Source organism: Lithobates pipiens, unplaced genomic scaffold (genome assembly GCF_037356315.1).
Source record: "Lithobates pipiens isolate NorthernLeopardFrog02 unplaced genomic scaffold, aLitPip1_a1.2 Scaffold_23, whole genome shotgun sequence".
NCBI classification, from domain to species: domain Eukaryota; kingdom Metazoa; phylum Chordata; class Amphibia; order Anura; family Ranidae; genus Lithobates; species Lithobates pipiens.
In genome coordinates, this window is record NW_027507785.1 from 6,450,354 (window position 1) to 6,459,692 (window position 9,339).

Sequence of the window (9,339 nt, forward strand, 5' to 3'; positions counted from 1 at the left end):
ATTCAGAAGAAAGAAACAACGCACCAGTGAGCTCAGCAACGTAAAAAAGGCCTGGACGTCCACGGAAGACAACAGCGGTGGATCGTCGCAGGATCCGCTCTATGGCAAAGAAAGACGCTCTCCAGGGGAGGGGGAGGCGACAAGTGAAGGACGCTCTCCAGGGGAGGCGGAGGTGACAAGTGAAGGACGCTCTCCAGGGGAGGCGGAGGCGACAAGTGAAGGACGCTCTCCAGGGGAGGCGGAGGCGACAAGTGAAGGACGCTCTCCAGGGGAGGCGGAGGCAACAAGTGAAGGACGCTCTCCAGGGGAGGCGGAGGCGACAAGTGAAGGACGCTTCTTGAGGGGGGAAGAGGATATGTGATAGGAGATTGGGGGGGGGGGAATTCATGCTCAGAGGGAAAAATAGAAAAAATTGAGGGTTAGAGGATTTGTGCTGGGAGAAGAGATTTGAAGGGTAGAGGAATTGTGCTAGGAGAGGGGATTTAAGGGGTAGAGGATATGTGCTAGGGAGGATATTGGGGCAAGGGAGAGGATTTATGCTCAGAGAAAAATGTATGAGGGGTAGAGGATTTGTGCTGGGGGGGGGGGAGAGAAACGGGTATTCGGAGGGGAAGAGGATTTGAGCTGGGAGGGGCAAGGGATTTGAGGGTAGAAGATATGTGCTAGGGAGGATATTGGGGCGGGGAGAGGATTTATGCTCAGAGAAAAATGTATGAGGGGTAGAGGATTTGTGCTGGGGGGGGGGAGAAACGGGTATTCGGAGGGAAGAGGATTTGAGCTGGGAGGGGCAAGGGGATTTGAGGGGTAGAAGATATGTGCTAAGAGATGGGGGGGGGGGGAAATTCATGCACAGACAGCACAGCATGTAGTGTTCACCAGTCAGGGGTATGAAAAAGTGCCATCGGCCATCAAGAGTATGCATGTCCAGCATATGCTCCATGTGAGGTGGTGAGGTGGCAGGGGTCCATGGAGAAGGGTCACCTTTCATTTATGGGCATTGGACACCTACACTGCTGGCACTGCATTCTGTACACTGCGTTATACTTTATATACTCAATTGCACGCTAAACGCTGTGTTGTACATTACATATTCCAGCCCACTGCACACCTCCCAACTTTTTGAGATGATAATGAGGGACACCAAATCGGCAAAAGTGTAGGACACACCCCCCTGCCACGCCCCCTTAAAGGAGAATTATACAAAAAGAGGATTAAAAATACACAAGTCCCTTTTTTTCCCACTATTATTCCTTTCTATTGGGTTTTGAAATTAACAAATGAATACATTTAGAAATCAGAATCACTATGCTGCATGTTACATAATGCTGCACTCTGTACCCTATACTGTACAATGCATATTGCCCGACCACCACACCTTACACGCTGTGCTGTACAATCCCTACTGCTGAATGCTGCGCCCCATAGAATATGATGTACGTTACATGCTCCTGACCACTGCACCCTATACACCATGCTGTTACATGCTCCCGACCACTGCACTCTGTATGATGTGTTTTATATAACAATGTCCTAACTGCTGTATATCACCTTACACTCTATACACTGTGCTATACACCGCATACCCAAATCAGCTGTACCCTGCCGTTATATGTTACATTCACTATGGGGCCATAGGTCTTACCCACTGGATCCAGGGCCCCAGGTTGGGGGAGCACTCATAGAAGCAGGTGTCATGGATGAAGTGCGTCTTACACTGATCGCTCATCACCCCACAATGGTTCCAGTCGAAGTTGTAGAGATATGATTGGTCCATGTGGGCGGCCTCACTGACATTCGCTGTGCAGCAAGACTTGCTCTGCCAGGGGGAGCACTGCGGGGGCAGAATGGTGGTTAGTAATTGCTGATCTCACCCACAAGTACCAACAACCTCCACATGACTACCCCAAATATCCCACTGATCACCCCCCAACATGGACTACCCCCAATACTCCACCAATCCCCCCCCCCACGACTACACTCACTACCCCACCAATCCCCCCCCCCCACGACTACACTCACTACCCCACCAATCACCCCCCCACGACTACACTCACTACCCCACCAATCACCCCCCCACAACTACACTCACTACCCCACCAATCACCCCCCCACGACTACACTCACTACCCCACCAATCTCCCCCCCTCCCACGACTACACTCACTACCCGACTGATCACCCCCCCCTCCCATGACTACCCTCACTACCCCACTGATCACCCCCCCTCCCATGACTACCCTCACTACCCCACTGATCACCCCCCTCCCATGACTACCCTCACTACCCCACTGATCACCCCCCCTCCCATGACTACCCTCGCTACCCCACTGATCACCCCCCCCCTCCCATGACTACCCTCACTACCCCACTGATCACCCCCCCCTCCCATGACTACCCTCACTACCCCACTGATCACCCCCCCCCCCCCACATGACTACCCTCAATATCCTTCTGATCAACAAAGGATCTCTCCGGTGCTCCTTCTCCGCCCCTCACCTGGCCATACAAGTTGCCCTCTGGGCCCGGATCTTGCTTGTGGTGTTTGCCGTCCATACACTGATCCATGTAGTCAGCAGCAGACAGAAAGGAAATACACAACGTGAGGACAATCCAGCGCAGCATGACTCTGCAATAAGGTCTGAAATCACAACAAAAGGCATTAAAAGGGGTTCTCTACATTAGGAGAACGCAGGTTGCATAGTTGCCAACTGTCCCGAATTTCCCAGGATTAGGACCCTTGTCCCGATTTAATTTTGTCCCGGGAAATGTCCCGGGAAATTCGGTTATTCACGATTTTTCAAAATGGCGGGAGGTGGAGACATTGTCTCCCCCAGCCGCGGACCTCTAGCGGCCGGCGGAGACAATGTCTCCACCTCCCACCATTTTGAAGAAGACCAGAAGGCATGGCTATTTTTTACAATAGAGATGCTGCGGCGAAACCCACCCCTGCCCTGCTGCCAGTGTCTGTGAACTGTAATGGAAAGGGGCGTAAGGTGGGCGGCACCGCAGCTCAATCTATTTACGCGAGGCAACGACGGTCAGGATGTCAGGGGAGGGGGGGGGCAGTCTGGATGTCAGAGGCACCAGATGTTAGGAGGACTGATGGGGACACCAGATGTAAGGAGGACTGATGGGGACACCAGATGTAAGGAGGACTGATGGGGACACCAGATGTAAGGAGGACTGATGGGGACACCAGATGTAAGGAGGACTGATGGGACACCAGATGTAAGGAGGACTGATGGGGACACCAGATGTAAGGAGGACTGATGGGGACACCAGATGTAAGGAGGACTAATGGGGACACCAGATGTAAGGAGGACTAATGGGGACACCAGATGTAAGGAGGACTAATGGGGACACCAGATGTAAGGAGGACTAATGGGGACACCAGATGTAAGGAGGACTAATGGGGACACCAGATGTAAGGAGGACTAATGGGCACACCAGATGTAAGGAGGACTAATGGGGACACCAGATGTAAGGAGGACTAATGGGGACACCAGATGTAAGGAGGACTAATGGGGACAGCAGATGTAAGGAGGACTAATGGGGACAGCAGATGTAAGGAGGACTAATGGGGACAGCAGATGTAAGGAGGACTAATGGGGACAGCAGATGTAAGGAGGACTAATGGGGACAGCAGATGTAAGGAGGACTAATGGGGACAGCAGATGTAAGGAGGACTAATGGGGACAGCAGATGTAAGGAGGACTAATGGGGACAGCAGATGTAAGGAGGACTAATGGGGACAGCAGATGTAAGGAGGACTAATGGGGACACCAGATGTAAGGAGGACTAATGGGGACAGCAGATGTAAGGAGGACTAATGGGGACAGCAGATGTAAGGAGGACTAATGGGGACACCAGATGTAAGGAGGACTAATGGGGACACCAGATGTAAGGAGGACTAATGGGGACACCAGATGTAAGGAGGACTAATGGGGACACCAGATGTAAGGAGGACTAATGGGGACACCAGATGTAAGGAGGACTAATGGGGACACCAGATGTAAGGAGGACTAATGGGGACACCAGATGTAAGGAGGACTAATGGGGACACCAGATGTAAGGAGGACTAATGGGGACACCAGATGTAAGGAGGACTAATGGGGACACCAGATGTAAGGAGGACTAATGGGGACACCAGATGTAAGGAGGACTAATGGGGACACCAGATGTAAGGAGGACTAATGGGGACACCAGATGTAAGGAGGACTAATGGGGACACCAGATGTAAGAAGGACTAATGGGGACACCAGATGTAAGAAGGACTAATGGGGACACCAGATGTAAGGAGGACTAATTGGGACACCAGATGTAAGGAGGACTAATGGGGACACCAGATGTAAGGAGGACTAATGGGGACACCAGATGTAAGGAGGACTAATGGGGACACCAGATGTAAGGAGGACTAATGGGGACACCAGATGTAAGGAGGACTAATGGGGACACCAGATGTAAGGAGGGGCTCCGCTGATAGAGACACAGATGTGAGGAGGGCTGCTCTGATGGGGCACCTGATGTAAGGAGGGACTCTGCTGGGGGCACCTGATGGCATCTGGTGGCAGGCAACAAGGCTAGTGACACGCTCATGGCTCCCACCGATTCTGCATTATGGGGAGTGTAATGCTGTAATAATAGAAATAATGCGCTTCAATCATCCTGACACCACAACAATCATGGCACCGGGATGATTGAAGCGCCAACACCAGGTATTTGGAGTAGCTTTATCTGCTGATTGTCAGACTCTGGAAAACACATATTGCTATTGTGGTGTAGGATCGGGGGGCTGCTGTCCCTCCATCCCTCCCCCCCCACCCCCTTACCCTCTCCATCCCGCATTCATCTCAGACTCTAACCACACCCCTTTGAGCCACGACCATGTAAGCCACGCCCACTATTTACGTAAACCATGCCCGTATCTCGTGCCACATTTCCCCCCTTTTCATGTGCCACGCCTATAACCGCATGCCCCACCCCCTAATTATAATATAACTCTGCCTACAGCCAAAAAAAGCGTCCCGGAATTTTTTTTTTTTACAATGTTGGCGACCATGAGGTTGTCATGCTAGCGCTAACTGCAGCTTAGCTTCCCCATGTTTGAAGAGGATCATTGTGGCACCCCAACAAGGACAGATCAGTGAAGTCATTACACCAAAACCTTCATAGCCACGTCCACACCACCAACTTCCTTATATTCAGTAATCCGTACCATTGGCCATCATCTCCATCATGACCATTGCTCTATGTAGGTGATTAATATATCTACCATAAGGACAGAACTTGTGATACATTTCCTGCAGAAGTCAGGAGGACGCACCCCGGCCACGGACCCCGGGGAGGTCAGGTCAGGAGGACGCATCCCAGCCATAGACTGCGATTGCCTCCCTGCCCCCCTGATCCAGTCTGCCCCTGGAATCGCCTTCCAACCCCCTTTAGCCCAGCCTGCCCCTGCAATTGCCTTCACCCACCCTCCCCAGCCCAGCTTGCCTCTGCAAATGCCTCTCTTAACAACCCCCCCCAACTGCCTCTACTGCATGCAATGGTGTGCGGTGTGGTAGTGCAGCATGCAGAACGCCTCCTTAACACCTGTCAAAACGCCCTCTGTATCACTCTTCAGGAGGACACTGCCTGTGTGAACAAGCCCCAATTAATAGTCCTCATATGAATTACTTTTGGATCTTATTAAGAAAAAAATAAAATAAAACACTTCAGAAAACAATTCCCCTGTAATTCAAGATTGTTTTCAGTATGGCCGCCAGAGACCATGGCGTTTGGTAGTGTGGAAGGGTTAGAACCCCTATCAGGGTTTTATTGCTCCTGGATGCTTTATGACACAGGAGGATGAGAAGAGAACGTTCTTGGGATCGGATATATTACACGGCAAGTATTCAGTAACATTATAGAACTATTACGTAACAACGAAAGAAATGAAGAGTGGTAGTTAAAAATTAATATTCCTGAGCTCTGGATGGTAAGTCAACTGCCAACTGGCCGTTATTTTACCTCCCTTGCTGGTAACAATGTAACTTGTTAATTTTTTTTTTTTTTTAATAGAAAACGAGCTATAAAAAGGCATGGTGACAACCCTATCAATAATCCTTCACCACCATTAAAAATAAAGGATTGCCGATTTCCTCGGGTTGGATGGTCCTGGACCTGGCCGTTTGGGCTCCGGATCGGAATCCTTTTTCTACTGGTTACTGATGGAGCCGGGGAGGATCAGAACTCCTGTGGGGGTTTTTAATGCTATTTGGGTGTCTGTTAAAGAGATGTTCTCATTTCCTGTCCTGGTGACAACGTTCCCACCCCCCGAGGGCAGTGCTGGTCAAACTTTTTTGATATAGCCGTCCTCAAGTGAGACCCCCCCCCCCCCCAACATCATTTATGGGCCACACATATTATTCAGTGACTGACCATCTCCTGTAGTATTACAGAGACTGCAGACATGGTACAGGAGATGGTCAGAGACTGCAGACATGATACAGGAGATGATCAGAGACATGGTACAGGAGATGGTCAGAGACTGCAGACATGATACAGGAGATGATCAGAGACATGATACAGGAGATGGTCAGAGACATGATACAGGAGACGGTCAGAGACTGCAGACATAGTACAGGAGACAGTCAGAGACTGCAGACATAGTACAGGAGACAGTCAGAGACTGCAGACATAGTACAGGAGACAGTCAGAGACTGCAGACATGATACAGGAGATGGTCAGAGACTGCAGACATGATACAGGAGATGGTCAGAGACTGCAGACATGATACAGGAGATGGTCAGAGACTGCAGACATGATACAGGAGATGGTCAGAGACTGCAGACATGATACAGGAGATGGTCAGAGACTGCAGACATGATACAGGAGATGGTCAGAGACTGCAGACATGATACAGGAGATGGTCAGAGACTGCAGACATGATACAGGAGATGGTCAGAGACTGCAGACATGATACAGGAGATGGTCAGAGACTGCAGACATGATACAGGAGATGGTCAGAGACTGCAGACATGATACAGGAGATGGTCAGAGACTGCAGACATGATACAGGAGATGGTCAGAGACTGCAGACATGATACAGGAGATGGTCAGAGACTGCAGACATGATACAGGAGATGGTCAGAGACTGCAGACATGATACAGGAGATGGTCAGAGACTGCAGACATGATACAGGAGATGGTCAGAGACTGCAGACATGGTACAGGAGATGGTCAGAGACTGCAGACATGATACAGGAGATGGTCAGAGACTGCAGACATGATGATACGGGAGATGGTCAGAGACTGCAGACATGATGATACGGGAGATGGTCAGAGACTGCAGACATGATACGGGAGATGGTCAGAGACTGCAGACATGATACGGGAGATGGTCAGAGACTGCAGACATGATACGGGAGATGGTCAGAGACTGCAGACATGATACGGGAGATGGTCAGAGACTGCAGACATGATACAGGAGATGGTCAGAGACTGCAGACATGATACAGGAGATGGTCAGAGACTGCAGACATGATACAGGAGATGGTCAGAGACTGCAGACATGATACAGGAGATGGTCAGAGACTGCAGACATGATACAGGAGATGGTCAGAGACTGCAGACATGATACGGGAGATGGTCAGAGACTGCAGACATGATACGGGAGATGGTCAGAGACTGCAGACATGATACAGGAGATGGTCAGAGACTGCAGACATGATACAGGAGATGGTCAGAGACTGCAGACATGATACGGGAGATGGTCAGAGACTGCAGACATGATACAGGAGAGGGTCAGAGACTGCAGACATGATACAGGAGATGGTCAGAGACTGCAGACATGATACAGGAGATGATCAGAGACATGGTACAGGAGACTTTTAGAGCCTCCACATCTATTCTTATTATAAAATACTGTGTGTCACATCTGGTATTTCTCTCAGTGAGATCCATTATAAAAGATTAGAGGGACCAAAAGGAACCCAAGAAAATAAAATGTTAACAACTAGAAGCCGGTGTAGGTAAGGATAATACAGACTGCTATCCACGGGTGGGGGCCACACCATAAATATCGAAGGGCCCCAGTGAACAGTTCTCTACTTTAGCCAATCCTGAACACAGATCCCATGTCATGGGAACTCTCAGAGTCCGGGAATGCTGAGACTTGTAGTCCACGAATAGTTGCAGGGACGTGGATTAGTATTCGGCTGGTCATAGTAGCGGTCTGCGGTTATGGGGGGGTTGGGGTAAGCGATAGGAGGGTCTCGTGGGAAGGTAGCCAGGTAAGTGGTCGCTGTGTACTCACCGAGCCGGTTAGATCCCGAAGAAAGTGAGGAGAAGGAATTTGGCAATGACTTTTCCCAGACTCTTATCTCCTCTGGAATCTGCAGAGTCGTGAAAAGGCCGCAGAGTATTAACCAGACTCCCAACCGGGAACAAAGGGCGCTCCGAGCCAGTAATCGCTCGGGGTTAAAGTGTACCCACAACTGGGCGGCCACCTCTCTGGAATTAAAGCGGCACTCCAGACATAATGAAAAATGACCTGTACAATGCATTGAATGCAACTGTAACATTACTTGTTGGTCCTGCCAGTAGATCCACTATTGTTTCCATTACGGGCCAAGCTGTCCGGGAAATGTAACACTGACAGCAGTCAGCCTTTCATCCAGGAGTTGGGGGTTTTACCTGGTTTGCCTTTCATGTAAAGTTCACCTACAATTACACAGCCATCTAAATCTAACTCTGCCCGCGGGGTGACAACGCTGCTGTGCGATTTCGCTCAGTTGTTACCCTGTTATAGGAAGCAAAAAAGTAACACTGGCAGGCAAAAAAAAAAAAAAGTTTACTACTGGCAGGATCAACGTGTAAATCAGTGGCGGCTGGTGCTCAAAATTTTTGGGGGGCGCAAACTGACTGAAAAAAAAAAAAAAAAGCACACCAATTGCAGCCTCATTGTACCCATCAAACGCTGCCACTGTGCCCATCAAACGCTGCCAGTGTCCCCCCCCCCCGTCGCCGTCTGCTCGGCACTTACCCCGTCTTGGTGGGGCAGCGGTGAGCGGTGTCCTCCCGTCTTCTCCTCCTGATAGGCATCCAATCAGAGCGCCTGTCGTTTCAGCCAATCAGATGACGGGTTTCAGTGTTAGGAAAGTAAATATTCATTGACTGTTGTAACATACCCGGGTAAATTGTGAGCACCAAGCATGGCGCTCGCAGGTCACCTTTTTTGATGCCCATTAGAGCCTATGGCTCTAATGAGGTGCTTTAAAAAAATCCCCCGCTGCTGTAATTCAGGCACCCGGTGCCCGAAAAGGGGTCAGGGGCCTGAATAGCAGATGGAAGCGACGGC

The 9,339-nt window shown here is 50.2% G+C and overlaps 1 long non-coding RNA gene across 1 annotated transcript; it reads right to left on the bottom strand.

Moving 5' to 3' along the window:
- Positions 1-1,605: 1,605 nt before the first annotated feature.
- Positions 1,606-8,446, bottom strand: LOC143926822 (uncharacterized). Its single transcript, XR_013262148.1, has 3 exons — positions 8,296-8,446; positions 2,496-2,637; positions 1,606-1,831 (listed from the first exon to the last, which is right to left on the bottom strand). It is a non-coding gene; the product is annotated as an uncharacterized LOC143926822 (long non-coding RNA).
- Positions 8,447-9,339: the final 893 nt, after the last annotated feature.